This window comes from Pleurodeles waltl, chromosome 5, assembly GCF_031143425.1.
Source record: "Pleurodeles waltl isolate 20211129_DDA chromosome 5, aPleWal1.hap1.20221129, whole genome shotgun sequence".
Classification (NCBI taxonomy): domain Eukaryota; kingdom Metazoa; phylum Chordata; class Amphibia; order Caudata; family Salamandridae; genus Pleurodeles; species Pleurodeles waltl.
This window is the reverse complement of record NC_090444.1, coordinates 53,645,032-53,661,514: the sequence shown is the minus strand read 5'-3', so window position 1 is coordinate 53,661,514 and position 16,483 is coordinate 53,645,032.

Here is a 16,483-nt window from a genome sequence, read left to right as displayed (position 1 = left end):
CCCGATAAAAATGATACCTCACTTGTGTGGGTAGGCCTAGCGCCCGCGACAGGAAATGCGCCAAAGCACAACGTGGACACATCCCATTTTTTTATAGGAAACAGAGGTGTTTTTTGCAAAGTGCCTACCTGTAGATTTTGGCCTCTAGCTCAGCCGGCACCTAGGGAAACATACCATACCTGTGCATTTTTTAAAACTAGAGACCTAGGGGAATCCAAGATGGGGTGACTTGTGGGGCTCTGACCAGGTTCTGTTACCCAGAATCCTTTGCAAACCTCAAAATCTGGCATAAAAAAACACATATTCCTCACATTTCTGGGGCAGAAAGTTCTGGAATCTGAGAGGAGACACAAACTTTCTTCCACCCAGCGTTCCCCCAAGTCTGCCGATAAAAATGATACCTCACTTGTGTGGGTAGGCCTAGCGCCCGCGACAGGAAATTCCCCAAAACGCAACGTGGACACATCCCATTTTTTTTAAAGAAAACAGAGGTGTTTTTTGCAAAGTGCCTACCTGTAGATTTTGGCCTCTAGCTCAGCCGGCACCCACGGAAACCTACCAAACCTGTTCCTTTTTTAAAAACTAGAGACCTAGGGGAATCCAAGATGGGGTGACTTGTGGGGCTCTGATCAGGTTATGTTACCCAGAATCCTTTGCAAACCTCAAAATGTGGCTAAAAAAACACATGTTCCTCACATTTCTGTGGCAGAAAGTTCTGGAATCTGAGAGGAGGCACAAACTTTCTTCCACCCAGCGTTCCCCCAAGTCTCCCGATAAAAATGATACCTCACTTGTGTGGGTAGGCCTAGCGCCCGCGACAGGAAATGCCCCAAATCGCAACGTGGACACATCCCATTTTTTGAAAGAAAACAGAGGTGTTTTTTGCAAAGTGCCTACCTGTAGATTTTGACCTCTAGCTCAGCCGGCACCCAGGGAAACCTACCAAACCTGTGCATTTTTTAAAACTAGTGACCTAGGGGAATCCAAGATGGGGTGACTTCTGGGGCTCTGACCAGGTTCTGTTACCCAGAATCCTTTGCAAACCTCAAAATTTGGCTAAAAAAACACATGTTCCTCACATTTCTGGGGCAGAAAGTTCTGGAATCTGACAGGAGGCACAAATTTCCTTCCACCCAGTGTTCCCCCAAGTCTCCCGATAAAAATGATTCCTCACTTGTGTGGGAAGGCCTAGCGCCCGCGACACGAAATGCCCCAAAGCACAACGTAGACACATCCCATTTTTTACAGGAAACAGAGCTGTTTTTTGCAAAGTGCCTACCTGTAGATTTTGGCCTCTAGCTCAGCCGGCACCCAGGGAAACCTACCAAACCTGTGCATTTTTGAAAACTAGAGACCTAGGGGAATCCAAGATGGGGTGACTTGTGGGGCTCTGACCAGGTTCTGTTAACCAGAATCCTTTGCAAACCTCAAAATTTGGCTAAAAAAACACATGTTCCTCACATTTCTGTGGCAAAAAGTTCTTGAATCTGAGAGGAACCACAAATTTCCTTCCACCCAGCGTTCCCCCAAGTCTCCCAATAAAAATGGTACCTCACTCGTGTGGGTAGGCCTAGCGGCCACGACAGGATATGCCCCAAAAGACAACGTGGACACATCTCATTTTTTGAAAGAAAACAGAGCAGTTTTTTGCAAAAGTGCCTACCTGTAGATTTTGGCCTCTAGCTCAGCCGGCACCTAGGGAAACCTACCAAACCTGTGCATTTTTTAAAACTAGAGACCTAGGGGAATCCAAGATGGGGTGACTTCTGGGGCTCTGACCAGGTTCTGTTACCCAGAATCCTTTGCAAACCTCAAAATTTGGCTAAAAAAACACATGTTCCTCACATTTCTGGGGCAGAAAGTTCTGGAATCTGAGAGGAGGCACAAATTTCCTTCCACCCAGCGTTCCCCCAAGTCTCCCAATAAAAATGATACCTCACTTGTGTGGGTAGGCCTAGCGCCCGCGACAGGAAATGCGCCAAAGCACAACGTGGACACATCCCATTTTTTGATAGGAAACAGAGGTGTTTTTTGCAAAGTGCCTACCTGTAGATTTTGGCCTCTAGCTCAGCCGGCACCTAGGGAAACCTACCAAACCTGTGCATTTTTTAAAACTAGAGACCTAGGGGAATCCAAGATGGGGTGACTTCTGGGGCTCTGACCAGGTTCTGTTACCCAGAATCCTTTGCAAACCTCAAAATTTGGCTTAAAAAACACATGTTCCTCACATTTCTGGGGCAGAAAGTTCTGGAATCTGAGAGGAGGCACAAATTTCCTTCCACCCAGCGTTCCCCCAAGTCTCCCGATAAAAATGATACCTCACTTGTGTGGGAAGGCCTAGCGCCCGCGACACGAAATGCCCCAAAGCACAACGTTGACACATCCCATTTTTTACAGGAAACAGAACTGTTTTTTGCAAAGTGCCTACCTATAGATTTTGGCCTCTACCTCAGCCGGCACCCAGGGAAACCTACCAAACCTGTGCATTTTTGAAAACTAGAGACCTAGGGGAATCCAAGATGGGGTGACTTGTGGGGCTCTGACCAGGTTCTGTTACCCAGAATCCTTTGCAAACCTCAAAATTTGGCTAAAAAACACATGTTCCTCACATTTCTGTGGCAGAAAGTTCGGGAATCTGAGAGGAACCACAAATTTCCTTCCACCCAGCGTTCCCCCAAGTCTCTCGATAAAAATGGTACCTCACTTGTGTGGGTAGGCCTAGCGCCCACGACAGGATATGCCCCAAAACACAACGTGGACACATCCCATTTTTTCACAGAAAACAGAGCAGTTTTTTGCAAAGTGCCTACCTGTAGATTTTGGCCTCTAGCTCAGCCGGCACCTAGGGAAACCTACCAAACCTGTGCATTTTTTAAAACTAGAGACCTACGGGAATCCAAGATGGGGTGATTTGTGGGGCTCTGAACAGGTTCTGTTACCCAGAATCCTTTGCAAACCTCAAAATTTGGCTAAAAAAACACATGTTCCTCACATTTCTGTGGCAGAAAGTTCTGGAATCTGAGAGGAGGCACCAATTTACTTCCACCCAGCGTTCCCCCAAGTCTCCCGATAAAAATGATACCTCACTTGTGTGGGTAGGCCTAGCGCCCGCGACAGGAAATGCGCCAAAGCACAACGTGGACACATCCCATTTTTTGATAGGAAACAGAGGTGTTTTTTGCAAAGTGCCTACTTGTAGATTTTGGCCTCTAGCTCAGCCGGCACCTAGGGAAACCTACCAAACCTGTGCATTTTTTAAAACTAGAGACCTAGGGGAATCCAAGATGGGGTGACTTGTGGGGCTCTGATCAGGTTCTGTTACCCAGAATCCTTTGCAAACCTCAAAATTTGGCTAAAAAAACACATGTTCCTCACATTTCTGTGGCAGAAAGTTCTGGAATCTGAGAGGAGGCACAAACATTCTTCCACCCAGCGTTCCCCCAAGTCTCCCGATAAAAATGTCACCTCACTTGTGTGGGTAGGCCTAGCGCCCGCGACAGGAAATGCCCCAAATCGCAACGTGGACACATCCCATTTTTTGAAAGAAAACAGCGGTGTTTTTTGCAAAGTGCCTACCTGTAGATTTTGACATCTAGCTCAGCCGGCACCCAGGGAAACCTACCAAACCTGTGCATTTTTTAAAACTAGTGACCTAGGGGAATCCAAGATGGGGTGACTTCTGGGGCTCTGACCAGGTTCTGTTACCCAGAATCCTTTGCAAACCTCAAAATTTGGCTAAAAAAACACATGTTCCTCACATTTCTGGGGCAGAAAGTTCTGGAATCTGACAGGAGGCACAAATTTCCTTCCACCCAGCGTTCCCCCAAGTCTCCCGATAAAAATGATACCTCACTTGTGTGGGAAGGCCTAGCGCCCGCGACACGAAATGCCCCAAAGCACAACGTGGACACATCCCATTTTTTACAGGAAACAGAGCTGTTTTTTGCAAAGTGCCTACCTGTAGATTTTGGCCTCTAGCTCAGCCGGCACCCAGGGAAACCTACCAAACCTGTGCATTTTTGAAAACTAGAGACCTAGGGGAATCCAAGATGGGGTGACTTCTGCGGCTCTGACCAGGTTCTGTTACCCAGAATCCTTTGTAAACCTCAAAATTTGGCTAAAAAAACACATGCTCCTCACATTTCTGGGGCAGAAAGTTCTGGAATCTGAGAGGAGACACAAACTTTCTTCCACCCAGCGTTCCCCCAAGTCTCCCGATAAAAATGATACCTCACTTGTGTGGGTAGGCCTAGCACCCGTGACAGGAAATTCCCCAAAACGCAACGTGGACACATCCCATTTTTTTAAAGAAAACCAAGGTGTTTTTTGCAAAGTGCCTACCTGTAGATTTTGGCCTCTAGCTCAGCCAGCACCCAGGGCAACCTACCAAACCTGTACATTTTTTAAAACTAGAGACCTAGGGGAATCCAAGATGGGGTGACTTGTGGGGCTCTGACCAGGTTCTGTTACCCAGAATCCTTTGCAAACCTCAAAATCTGGCTAAAAAAACACATGTTCCTCACATTTCTTGGGGCAGAAAGTTCTGGAATCTGAGAGGAGGCACAAATTTCCTTCCACCCAGCATTCCCCCAAGTCTCCCGATAAAAATCATACCTCACTTGTGTGGGTTGGCCTAGCGCCCGCGACAGGAAATGCCCCAAAACGCAACGTGGACACATCCCATTTTCTGAAACAAAACAGAGGTGTTTTTTGCAAAGTGCCTACCTGTAGATTTTGGCCTCTAGCTCAGCCGGCACCTAGTGAAACCTACCAAACCTGTGCATTTTTTAAAACTAGAGACCTAGGGGAATCCAAGATGGGGTGACTTGTGGGGCTCTGACCAGGTTCTGTTACCCAGAATCCTTTGCAAACCTCAGAATTTGGCTAAAAAAACACATGTTCCTCACATTTCTGTGGCAGAAAGTTCTGGAATCTGAGAGGAACCACAAATTTCCTTCCACCCAGCGTTCCCCCAAGTCTCCCGATAAAAATGGTACCTCACTTGTGTGGGTAGGCCTAGCGCCCACGACAGGATATGCCCCAAAACACAACGTGGACACATCCCATTTTTTCACAGAAAACAGAGCAGTTTTTTGCAAAGTGCCTACCTGTAGATTTTGGCCTCTAGCTCAGCCGGCACCTAGGGAAACCTACCAAACCTGTGCATTTTTTAAAACTAGAGACCTAGGGGAATCCAAGATGGGGTGACTTGTGGGGCTCTGACCAGTTTCTGTTACCCAGAATCCTATGCAAACCTCAAACTTTGGCTAAAAAAACACATTTTCCTCACATTTCTGTGACTGAAAGTTCTGGAATCTGAGAGGAACCACATATTTCCTTCCACCCAGCGTTCCCCCAAGTCTCTCGATAAAAATGGTACCTCACTTGTGTGGGTAGGCCTAGCGCCCACGACAGGATATGCCCCAAAACACAACGTGGACACATTCCATTTTTTCACAGAAAACAGAGCAGTTTTTTGCAAAGTGCCTACCTGTAGATTTTGGCCTCTAGCTCAGCCGGCACCTAGGGAAACCTACCAAACCTGTGCATTTTTGAAAACTAGAGACCTAGGGGAATCCAAGATGGTGTGACTTTTGGGGCTCTGACCAGGTTCTGTTACCCAGAATCATATGCAAACCTCAAAATTTGGCTAAATAAACACATTTTCCTCACATTTCTGTGACTGAAAGTTCTGGAATCTGAGAGGAGGCACAAATTTCCTTCCACCCAGCGTTCCCCCAAGTCTCCCGATAAAAATCATACCTCACTTGTGTGCGTAGGCCTAGCGCCCGCGACAGGGAGTGCCCCAAAGCATAACGTGGACACATCCCATTTTTTGAAAGAAAACAGAGGTGTTTTTTGTAAAGTGCCTGCCTGTAGATTTTGGCCTCTAGCTCAGCCGGCACCTAGGGAAACCTACCAAACCTGTGCATTTTTCAAAACTAGAGACCTAGGGGAATCCAAGATGGGGTGATTTGTGGGGCTCTGACCAGGTTCTGTTACCCAGAATCCTTTGCAAACCTCCAAATTTGGCTAAAAAAACACATGTTCCTCACATTTCTGTGGCAGAAAGTTCTGGAATCTGAGAGGAGGCACAAATTTACTTCCACCCAGCGTTCCCCCAAGTCTCCCGATAAAAATGATACCTCACTTGTGTGGGTAGGCCTAGTGCCCGCGACAGGAAATTCCCACAAGCACAACGTGGACACATCCCATTTTTTGATAGGAAACAGAGCTGTTTTTTGCAAAGTGCCTACCTGTAGATTTTGGTCTCTAGCTCAGCCGGCACCTAAGGAAACCTACCAAAACCTGTGCATTTTTGAAAACTAGAGACCTAGGGGAATCCAAGATGGGGTGACTTGTGGGGCTCTGACCAGGTTCTGTTACCCAGAATTCTTTGCAAACCTCAAAATTTGGCTAAAAAAACACATTTCCCTCACATTATGGTGACAGAAAGTTCTGGAATCTGAGAGGAACCACAAATTTCCTTCCACCCAGCATTCCCCCAAGTCTCCTGATAAGAATGATACCTCACTTGTGAGGTTAGGCCTAACGCCCGCGACAGGAAATGCCCCAAAACGCAACGTGGACACATCCCATTTTTTGAAAGAAAACAGAGGTGTTTTTTGCAAAGTGCCTACCTGTAGATTTTGGCCTCTAGCTCAGCCGGCACCTAAGGAAACCTACCAAAACCTGTACATTTTTGAAAACTAGAGACCTAGGGGAATCCAAGATGGGGTGACTTGTGGGGCTCTGACCAGGTTCTGTTACCCAGAATCCTTTGCAAACCTCAAAATCTGGCTAAAAAAACACATGTTCCTCACATTTCTGGGGCAGAAAGTTCTGGAATCTGAGAGGAGACACAAACTTTCTTCCACCCAGCGTTCCCTCAAGTCTCCCGATAAAAATGATACCTCACTTGTGTGGGTAGGCCTAGCGCCCGCGACAGGAAATTCCCCAAAACGCAACGTGGACACATCCCATTTTTTTAAAAGAAAACAGAGGTGTTTTTTGCAAAGTGCCTACCTGTAGATTTTGGCCTCTAGCTCAGCCGGCACCCAGGGAAACCTACCAAACCTGTGCATTTTTTTAAACTAGAGACCTAGGGGAATCCAAGATGGGGTGATTTGTGGGGCTCTGAACAGGTTCTGTTACCCAGAATCCTTTGCAAACCTCAAAATTTGGCTAAAAAAACACATGTTCCTCACATTTCTGTGGCAGAAAGTTCTGGAATCTGAGAGGAGGCACAAATTTCTTTCCACCCAGCGTTCCCGCAAGTCTCCCGATAAAAATGATACCTCACTTGTGTGGATAGGCCTAGCGCCCGCGACAGGAAATGCCCCAAAGCACAACGTGGACACATCCCATTTTTTGATAGGAAACAGAGCTGTTTTTTGCAAAGTGCCTACCTGTAGATTTTGGTCTCTAGCTCAGCCGGCACCTAAGGAAACCTACCAAAACCTGTACATTTTTGAAAACTAGAGACCTAGGGGAATCCAAGATTGGGTGACTTGTGGGGCTCTGACCAGGTTCTGTTACCCAGAATTCTTTGCAAACCTCAAAATTTGGCTAAAAAAACACATTTCCCTCCCATTATGGTGACAGAAAGTTCTGGAATCTGAGAGGAACCACAAATTTCCTTCCACCCAGCATTCCCCCAAGTCTCCTGATAAAAATGATACCTCACTTGTGAGGGTAGGCCTAGCGCCCACGGCAGGAAATGCCCCAAAACGCAAAGTGGACACATCCCACTTTTTGAAAGAAAACAGAGGTGTTTTTTGTAAAGTGCCTACCTGTAGATTTTGGCCTCTAGCTCAGCCGGCACCCAGGGAAACCTACAAAACCTGTGCATTTTTTAAAACTAGAGACCTAGGGGAATCCAAGATGGGGTGATTTGTGGGGCTCTGAACAGGTTCTGTTACCCAGAATCCTTTGCAAACCTCAAAATTTGGCTAAAAAAACACATGTTCCTCACATTTCTGTGGCAGAAAGTTCTGGAATCTGAGAGGAGGCACAAATTTCCTTCCACCCAGCGTTCCCCCAAGTCTCCCGATAAAAATGATACCTCACTTGTGTGGGTAGGCCTAGCGCCCGCGACAGGAAATGCGTCAAAGCACAACGTGGACACATCCCATTTTTTGATAGGAAACAGAGGTGTTTTTTGCAAAGTGCCTACCTGTAGATTTTGGCCTCTAGCTCAGCCGGCACCTAGGGAAACCTACCAAACCTGTGCATTTTTTTAAACTAGAGACCTAGGGGAATCCAAGATGGGGTGACTTGTGGGGCTCTGACCAGGTTCTGTTACCCAGAATCCTTTGCAAACCTCAAAATCTGGCATAAAAAAACACATATTCCTCACATTTCTGGGGCAGAAAGTTCTGGAATCTGAGAGGAGACACAAACTTTCTTCCACCCAGCGTTCCCCCAAGTCTCCCGATAAAAATGATACCTCACTTGTGTGGGTAGGCCTAGCGCCCGCGACAGGAAATGCCCCAAATCGCAACGTGGACACATCCCATTTTTTTAAAGAAAACAGAGGTGTTTTTTGCAAAGTGCCTACCTGTAGATTTTGACCTCTAGCTCAGCCGGCACCCAGGGAAACCTACCAAACCTGTGCATTTTTTAAAACTAGTGACCTAGGGGAATCCAAGATGGGGTGACTTCTGGGGCTCTGACCAGGTTCTGTTACCCAGAATCCTTTGCAAACCTCAAAATTTGGCTAAAAAAACACATGTTCCTCACATTTCTGGGGCAGAAAGTTCTGGAATCTGACAGGAGGCACAAATTTCCTTCCACCCAGCGTTCCCCCAAGTCTCCCGATAAAAATGATACCTCACTTGTGTGGGAAGGCCTAGCGCCCGCGACACGAAATGCCCCAAAGCACAACGTCGACACATCCCATTTTTTACAGGAAACAGAACTGTTTTTTGCAAAGTGCCTACCTGTAGATTTTGGCCTCTACCTCAGCCGGCACCCAGGGAAACCTACCAAACCTGTGCATTTTTGAAAACTAGAGACCTAGGGGAATCCAAGATGGGGTGACTTGTGGGGCTCTGACCAGGTTCTGTTACCCAGAATCCTTTGCAAACCTCAAAATTTGGCTAAAAAAACACATGTTCCTCACATTTCTGTGGCAGAAAGTTCGGGAATCTGAGAGGAACCACAAATTTCCTTCCACCCAGCGTTCCCCCAAGTCTCTCGATAAAAATGGTACCTCACTTGTGTGGGTAGGCCTAGCGCCCACGACAGGATATGCCCCAAAACACAACGTGGACACATCCCATTTTTTCACAGAAAACAGAGCAGTTTTTTGCAAAGTGCCTGCCTGTAGATTTTGGCCTCTAGCTCAGCCGGCACCTAGGGAAACCTACCAAACCTGTGCATTTTTTAAAACTAGAGACCTAGGGGAATCCAAGATGGGGTGATTTGTGGGGCTCTGAACAGGTTCTGTTAACCAGAATCCTTTGCAAACCTCAAAATTTGGCTAAAAAAACACATGTTCCTCACATTTCTGTGGCAGAAAGTTCTGTAATCTGAGAGGAGGCACAAATTTCCTTCCACCCAGCGTTCCCCCAAGTCTCCCGATAAAAATGATACCTCACTTGTGTGGGTAGGCCTAGCGCCCGCGACAGGAAATGCGCCAAAGCACAACGTGGACACATCCCATTTTTTTATAGGAAACAGAGGTGTTTTTTGCAAAGTGCCTACCTGTAGATTTTGGCCTCTAGCTCAGCCGGCACCTAGGGAAACCTACCATACCTGTGCATTTTTTAAAACTAGAGACCTAGGGGAATCCAAGATGGGGTGACTTGTGGGGCTCTGACCAGGTTCTGTTACCCAGAATCCTTTGCAAACCTCAAAATCTGGCATAAAAAAACACATATTCCTCACATTTCTGGGGCAGAAAGTTCTGGAATCTGAGAGGAGACACAAACTTTCTTCCACCCAGCGTTCCCCCAAGTCTGCCGATAAAAATGATACCTCACTTGTGTGGGTAGGCCTAGCGCCCGCGACAGGAAATTCCCCAAAACGCAACGTGGACACATCCCATTTTTTTAAAAGAAAACAGAGGTGTTTTTTGCAAAGTGCCTACCTGTAGATTTTGGCCTCTAGCTCAGCCGGCACCCACGGAAACCTACCAAACCTGTTCCTTTTTTAAAAACTAGAGACCTAGGGGAATCCAAGATGGGGTGACTTGTGGGGCTCTGATCAGGTTATGTTACCCAGAATCCTTTGCAAACCTCAAAATGTGGCTAAAAAAACACATGTTCCTCACATTTCTGTGGCAGAAAGTTCTGGAATCTGAGAGGAGGCACAAACTTTCGTCCACCCAGCGTTCCCCCAAGTCTCCCGATAAAAATGATACCTCACTTGTGTGGGTAGGCCTAGCGCCCGCGACAGGAAATGCCCCAAATCGCAACGTGGACACATCCCATTTTTTGAAAGAAAACAGAGGTGTTTTTTGCAAAGTGCCTACCTGTAGATTTTGACCTCTAGCTCAGCCGGCACCCAGGGAAACCTACCAAACCTGTGCATTTTTTAAAACTAGTGACCTAGGGGAATCCAAGATGGGGTGACTTCTGGGGCTCTGACCAGGTTCTGTTACCCAGAATCCTTTGCAAACCTCAAAATTTGGCTAAAAAAACACATGTTCCTCACATTTCTGGGGCAGAAAGTTCTGGAATCTGCCAGGAGGCACAAATTTCCTTCCACCCAGTGTTCCCCCAAGTCTCCCGATAAAAATGATTCCTCACTTGTGTGGGAAGGCCTAGCGCCCGCGACACGAAATGCCCCAAAGCACAACGTAGACACATCCCATTTTTTACAGGAAACAGAGCTGTTTTTTGCAAAGTGCCTACCTGTAGATTTTGGCCTCTAGCTCAGCCGGCACCCAGGGAAACCTACCAAACCTGTGCATTTTTGAAAACTAGAGACCTAGGGGAATCCAAGATGGGGTGACTTGTGGGGCTCTGACCAGGTTCTGTTACCCAGAATCCTTTGCAAACCTCAAAATTTGGCTAAAAAAACACATGTTCCTCACATTTCTGTGGCAAAAAGTTCTGGAATCTGAGAGGAACCACAAATTTCCTTCCACCCAGCGTTCCCCCAAGTCTCCCAATAAAAATGGTACCTCACTCGTGTGGGTAGGCCTAGCGGCCACGACAGGATATGCCCCAAAAGACAACGTGGACACATCTCATTTTTTGAAAGAAAACAGAGCAGTTTTTTGCAAAAGTGCCTACCTGTAGATTTTGGCCTCTAGCTCAGCCGGCACCTAGGGAAACCTACCAAACCTGTGCATTTTTTAAAACTAGAGACCTAGGGGAATCCAAGATGGGGTGACTTCTGGGGCTCTGACCAGGTTCTGTTACCCAGAATCCTTTGCAAACCTCAAAATTTGGCTAAAAAAACACATGTTCCTCACATTTCTGGGGCAGAAAGTTCTGGAATCTGAGAGGAGGCACAAATTTCCTTCCACCCAGCGTTCCCCCAAGTCTCCCGATAAAAATGATACCTCACTTGTGTGGGAAGGCCTAGCGCCCGCGACACGAAATGCCCCAAAGCACAACGTGGATACATCCCATTTTTTACAGGAAACAGAACTGTTTTTTGCAAAGTGCCTACCTGTAGATTTTGGCCTCTACCTCAGCCGGCACCCAGGGAAACCTACCAAACCTGTGCGTTTTTGAAAACTAGAGACCTAGGGGAATCCAAGATGGGGTGACTTGTGGGGCTCTGACCAGGTTCTGTTACCCAGAATCCTTTGCAAACCTCAAAATTTGGCAAAAAAAACACATGTTCCTCACATTTCTGTGGCAGAAAGTTCGGGAATCTGAGAGGAACCACATATTTCCTTCCACCCAGCGTTCCCCCAAGTCTCTCGATAAAAATGGTACCTCACTTGTGTGGGTAGGCCTAGCGCCCACGACAGGATATGCCCCAAAACACAACGTGGACACATTCCATTTTTTCACAGAAAACAGAGCAGTTTTTTGCAAAGTGCCTACCTGTAGATTTTGGCCTCTAGCTCAGCCGGCACCTAGGGAAACCTACCAAACCTGTGCATTTTTGAAAACTAGAGACCTAGGGGAATCCAAGATGGTGTGACTTTTGGGGCTCTGACCAGGTTCTGTTACCCAGAATCATATGCAAACCTCAAAATTTGGCTAAATAAACACATTTTCCTCACATTTCTGTGACTGAAAGTTCTGGAATCTGAGAGGAGGCACAAATTTCCTTCCACCCAGCGTTCCCCCAAGTCTCCCGATAAAAATCATACCTCACTTGTGTGCGTAGGCCTAGCGCCCGCGACAGGGAGTGCCCCAAAGCATAACGTGGACACATCCCATTTTTTGAAAGAAAACAGAGGTGTTTTTTGTAAAGTGCCTGCCTGTAGATTTTGGCCTCTAGCTCAGCCGGCACCTAGGGAAACCTACCAAACCTGTGCATTTTTCAAAACTAGAGACCTAGGGGAATCCAAGATGGGGTGATTTGTGGGGCTCTGACCAGGTTCTGTTACCCAGAATCCTTTGCAAACCTCCAAATTTGGCTAAAAAAACACATGTTCCTCACATTTCTGTGGCAGAAAGTTCTGGAATCTGAGAGGAGGCACAAATTTACTTCCACCCAGCGTTCCCCCAAGTCTCCCGATAAAAATGATACCTCACTTGTGTGGGTAGGCCTAGTGCCCGCGACAGGAAATTCCCACAAGCACAACGTGGACACATCCCATTTTTTGATAGGAAACAGAGCTGTTTTTTGCAAAGTGCCTACCTGTAGATTTTGGTCTCTAGCTCAGCCGGCACCTAAGGAAACCTACCAAAACCTGTGCATTTTTGAAAACTAGAGACCTAGGGGAATCCAAGATGGGGTGACTTGTGGGGCTCTGACCAGGTTCTGTTACCCAGAATTCTTTGCAAACCTCAAAATTTGGCTAAAAAAACACATTTCCCTCACATTATGGTGACAGAAAGTTCTGGAATCTGAGAGGAACCACAAATTTCCTTCCACCCAGCATTCCCCCAAGTCTCCTGATAAAAATGATACCTCACTTGTGAGGTTAGGCCTAACGCCCGCGACAGGAAATGCCCCAAAACGCAACGTGGACACATCCCATTTTTTGAAAGAAAACAGAGGTGTTTTTTGCAAAGTGCCTACCTGTAGATTTTGGCCTCTAGCTCAGCCGGCACCTAAGGAAACCTACCAAAACCTGTACATTTTTGAAAACTAGAGACCTAGGGGAATCCAAGATGGGGTGACTTGTGGGGCTCTGACCAGGTTCTGTTACCCAGAATCCTTTGCAAACCTCAAAATCTGGCTAAAAAAACACATGTTCCTCACATTTCTGGGGCAGAAAGTTCTGGAATCTGAGAGGAGACACAAACTTTCTTCCACCCAGCGTTCCCTCAAGTCTCCCGATAAAAATGATACCTCACTTGTGTGGGTAGGCCTAGCGCCCGCGACAGGAAATTCCCCAAAACGCAACGTGGACACATCCCATTTTTTTTAAAGAAAACAGAGGTGTTTTTTGCAAAGTGCCTACCTGTAGATTTTGGCCTCTAGCTCAGCCGGCACCCAGGGAAACCTACCAAACCTGTGCATTTTTTAAAACTAGAGACCTAGGGGAATCCAAGATGGGGTGATTTGTGGGGCTCTGAACAGGTTCTGTTACCCAGAATCCTTTGCAAACCTCAAAATTTGGCTAAAAAAACACATGTTCCTCACATTTCTGTGGCAGAAAGTTCTGGAATCTGAGAGGAGGCACAAATTTCTTTCCACCCAGCGTTCCCGCAAGTCTCCCGATAAAAATGATACCTCACTTGTGTGGATAGGCCTAGCGCCCGCGACAGGAAATGCCCCAAAGCACAACGTGGACACATCCCATTTTTTGATAGGAAACAGAGCTGTTTTTTGCAAAGTGCCTACCTGTAGATTTTGGTCTCTAGCTCAGCCGGCACCTAAGGAAACCTACCAAAACCTGTACATTTTTGAAAACTAGAGACCTAGGGGAATCCAAGATTGGGTGACTTGTGGGGCTCTGACCAGGTTCTGTTACCCAGAATTCTTTGCAAACCTCAAAATTTGGCTAAAAAAACACATTTCCCTCCCATTATGGTGACAGAAAGTTCTGGAATCTGAGAGGAACCACAAATTTCCTTCCACCCAGCATTCCCCCAAGTCTCCTGATAAAAATGATACCTCACTTGTGAGGGTAGGCCTAGCGCCCACGGCAGGAAATGCCCCAAAACGCAAAGTGGACACATCCCACTTTTTTAAAGAAAACAGAGGTGTTTTTTGCAAAGTACCTACCTGTAGATTTTGGCCTCTAGCTCAGCCGGCACCTAGGGAAACCTACCAAACCTGTGCATTTTTTTAAACTAGAGACCTAGGGGAATCCAAGATGGGGTGACTTGTGGGGCTCTGACCAGGTTCTGTTACCCAGAATCCTTTGCAAACCTCAAATCTGGCTAAAAAAACACATGTTCCTCACATTTCTGGGGCAGAAAGTTCTGGAATCTGAGAGGAGACACAAACTTTCTTCCACCCAGCGTTCCCCCAAGTCTCCCGATAAAAATGATACCTCACTTGTGTGGGTAGGCCTAGCGCCCGCGACAGGAGATTCCCCAAAACGCAACGTGGACACATCCCATTTTTTTAAAAGAAAACAGAGGTGTTTTTTGCAAAGTGCCTACCTGTAGATTTTGGCCTCTAGCTCAGCCGGCACCCAGGGAAACCTACCAAACCTGTACATTTTTTAAAACTAGAGACCTAGGGGAATCCAAGATGGGGTGACTTCTGGGGCTCTGACCAGGTTCTGTTACCCAGAATCCTTTGCAAACCTCAAAATTTGGCTAAAAAAACACATGTTCCTCACATTTCTGGGGCAGAAAGTTCTGGAATCTGACAGGAGGCACAAATTTCCTTCCACCCAGCGTTCTCCCAAGTCTCCCGATAAAAAGGATACCTCACTTGTGTGGGAAGGCCTAGCGCCCGCGACACGAAATGCCCCAAAGCACAACGTGGACACATCCCATTTTTTACAGGAAACAGAGCTGTTTTTTGCAAAGTGCCTACCTGTAGATTTTGGCCTCTAGCTCAGCCGGCACCCAGGGAAACCTACCAAACCTGTGCATTTTTGAAAACTAGAGACCTAGGGGAATCCAAGATGGGGTGACTTGTGGGGCTCTGACCAGGTTCTGTTACCCAGAATCCTTTGCAAACCTCAAAATTAGGCTAAAAAAACACATGTTCCTCACATTTCTGTGGCAAAAAGTTCTGGAATCTGAGAGGAACCACAAATTTCCTGCCACCCAGCGTTCCCCCAAGTCTCCCGATAAAAATCATACCTCACTTGTGTGCGTAGGCCTAGCGCCCGCGACAGAGAATGCCCCAAAGCACAACGTGGACACATCCCATTTTTTGAAAGAAAACAGAGGTGTTTTTTGTAAAGTGCCTACCTGTAGATTTTGGCCTCTAGCTCAGCCGGCACCCAGGGAAACCTACCAAACCTGTGCATTTTTTAAAACTAGAGACCTAGGGGAATCCAAGATGGGGTGATTTGTGAGGCTCTGACCAGGTTCTGTTACCCAGAATCCTTTGCAAACCTCAAAATTTGGCTAAAAAAACACATGTTCCTCACATTTCTGTGGCAGAAAGTTCGGGAATCTTAGTGGAACCACAAATTTCCTTCCACCCAGCGTTCCCCCAAGTCTCCCGATAAAAATCATACCTCACTTGTGTGCGTGGGCCTAGCGCCCGCGACAGGGAATGCCCCAAAGCACAAAGTGGACACATCCCATTTTTTGAAAGAAAACAGAGGTGTTTTTTGTAAAGTGCCTGCCTGTAGATTTTGGCCTCTAGCTCAGCCGGCACCTAGGGAAACCCATCAAACCTGTGCATTTTTGAAAACTAGAGACCTAGGGGAATCCAAGATGGGGTGACTTTTGGGGCTCTGACCAGGTTCTGTTACCCAGAATCATATGCAAACCGCAAAATTTGGCTAAATAAACACATTTTCCTCACATTTCTGTGACTGAAAGTTCTGGAATCTGAGAGGAGGCACAAATTTCCTTCCACCCAGCGTTCCCCCAAGTCTCCCGATAAAAATCATACCTCACTTGTGTGGGTAGGCCTAGCGCCCGCGACAGGAAATTCCCCAAAACGCAACGTGGACACATCCCATTTTTTTTAAAGAAAACAGAGGTGTTTTTTGCAAAGTGCCTACCTGTAGATTTAGGGCCTCTAGCTCAGCCGGCACCCAGGACAACCTACCAAACCTGTGCATTTTTTAAAACTAGAGACCTAGGGGAATCCAAGATGGGGTGACTTGTGGGGCTCTGACCAGGTTCTGTTACCCAGAATCCTTTGCAAACCTCAAAATTTGGCTAAAAAAACACATGTTCCTCACATTTCTGGGGCAGAAAGTTCTGGAATCTGAGAGGAGGCACAAATTTCCTTCCACCCAGCGTTCCCCCAAGTCTCC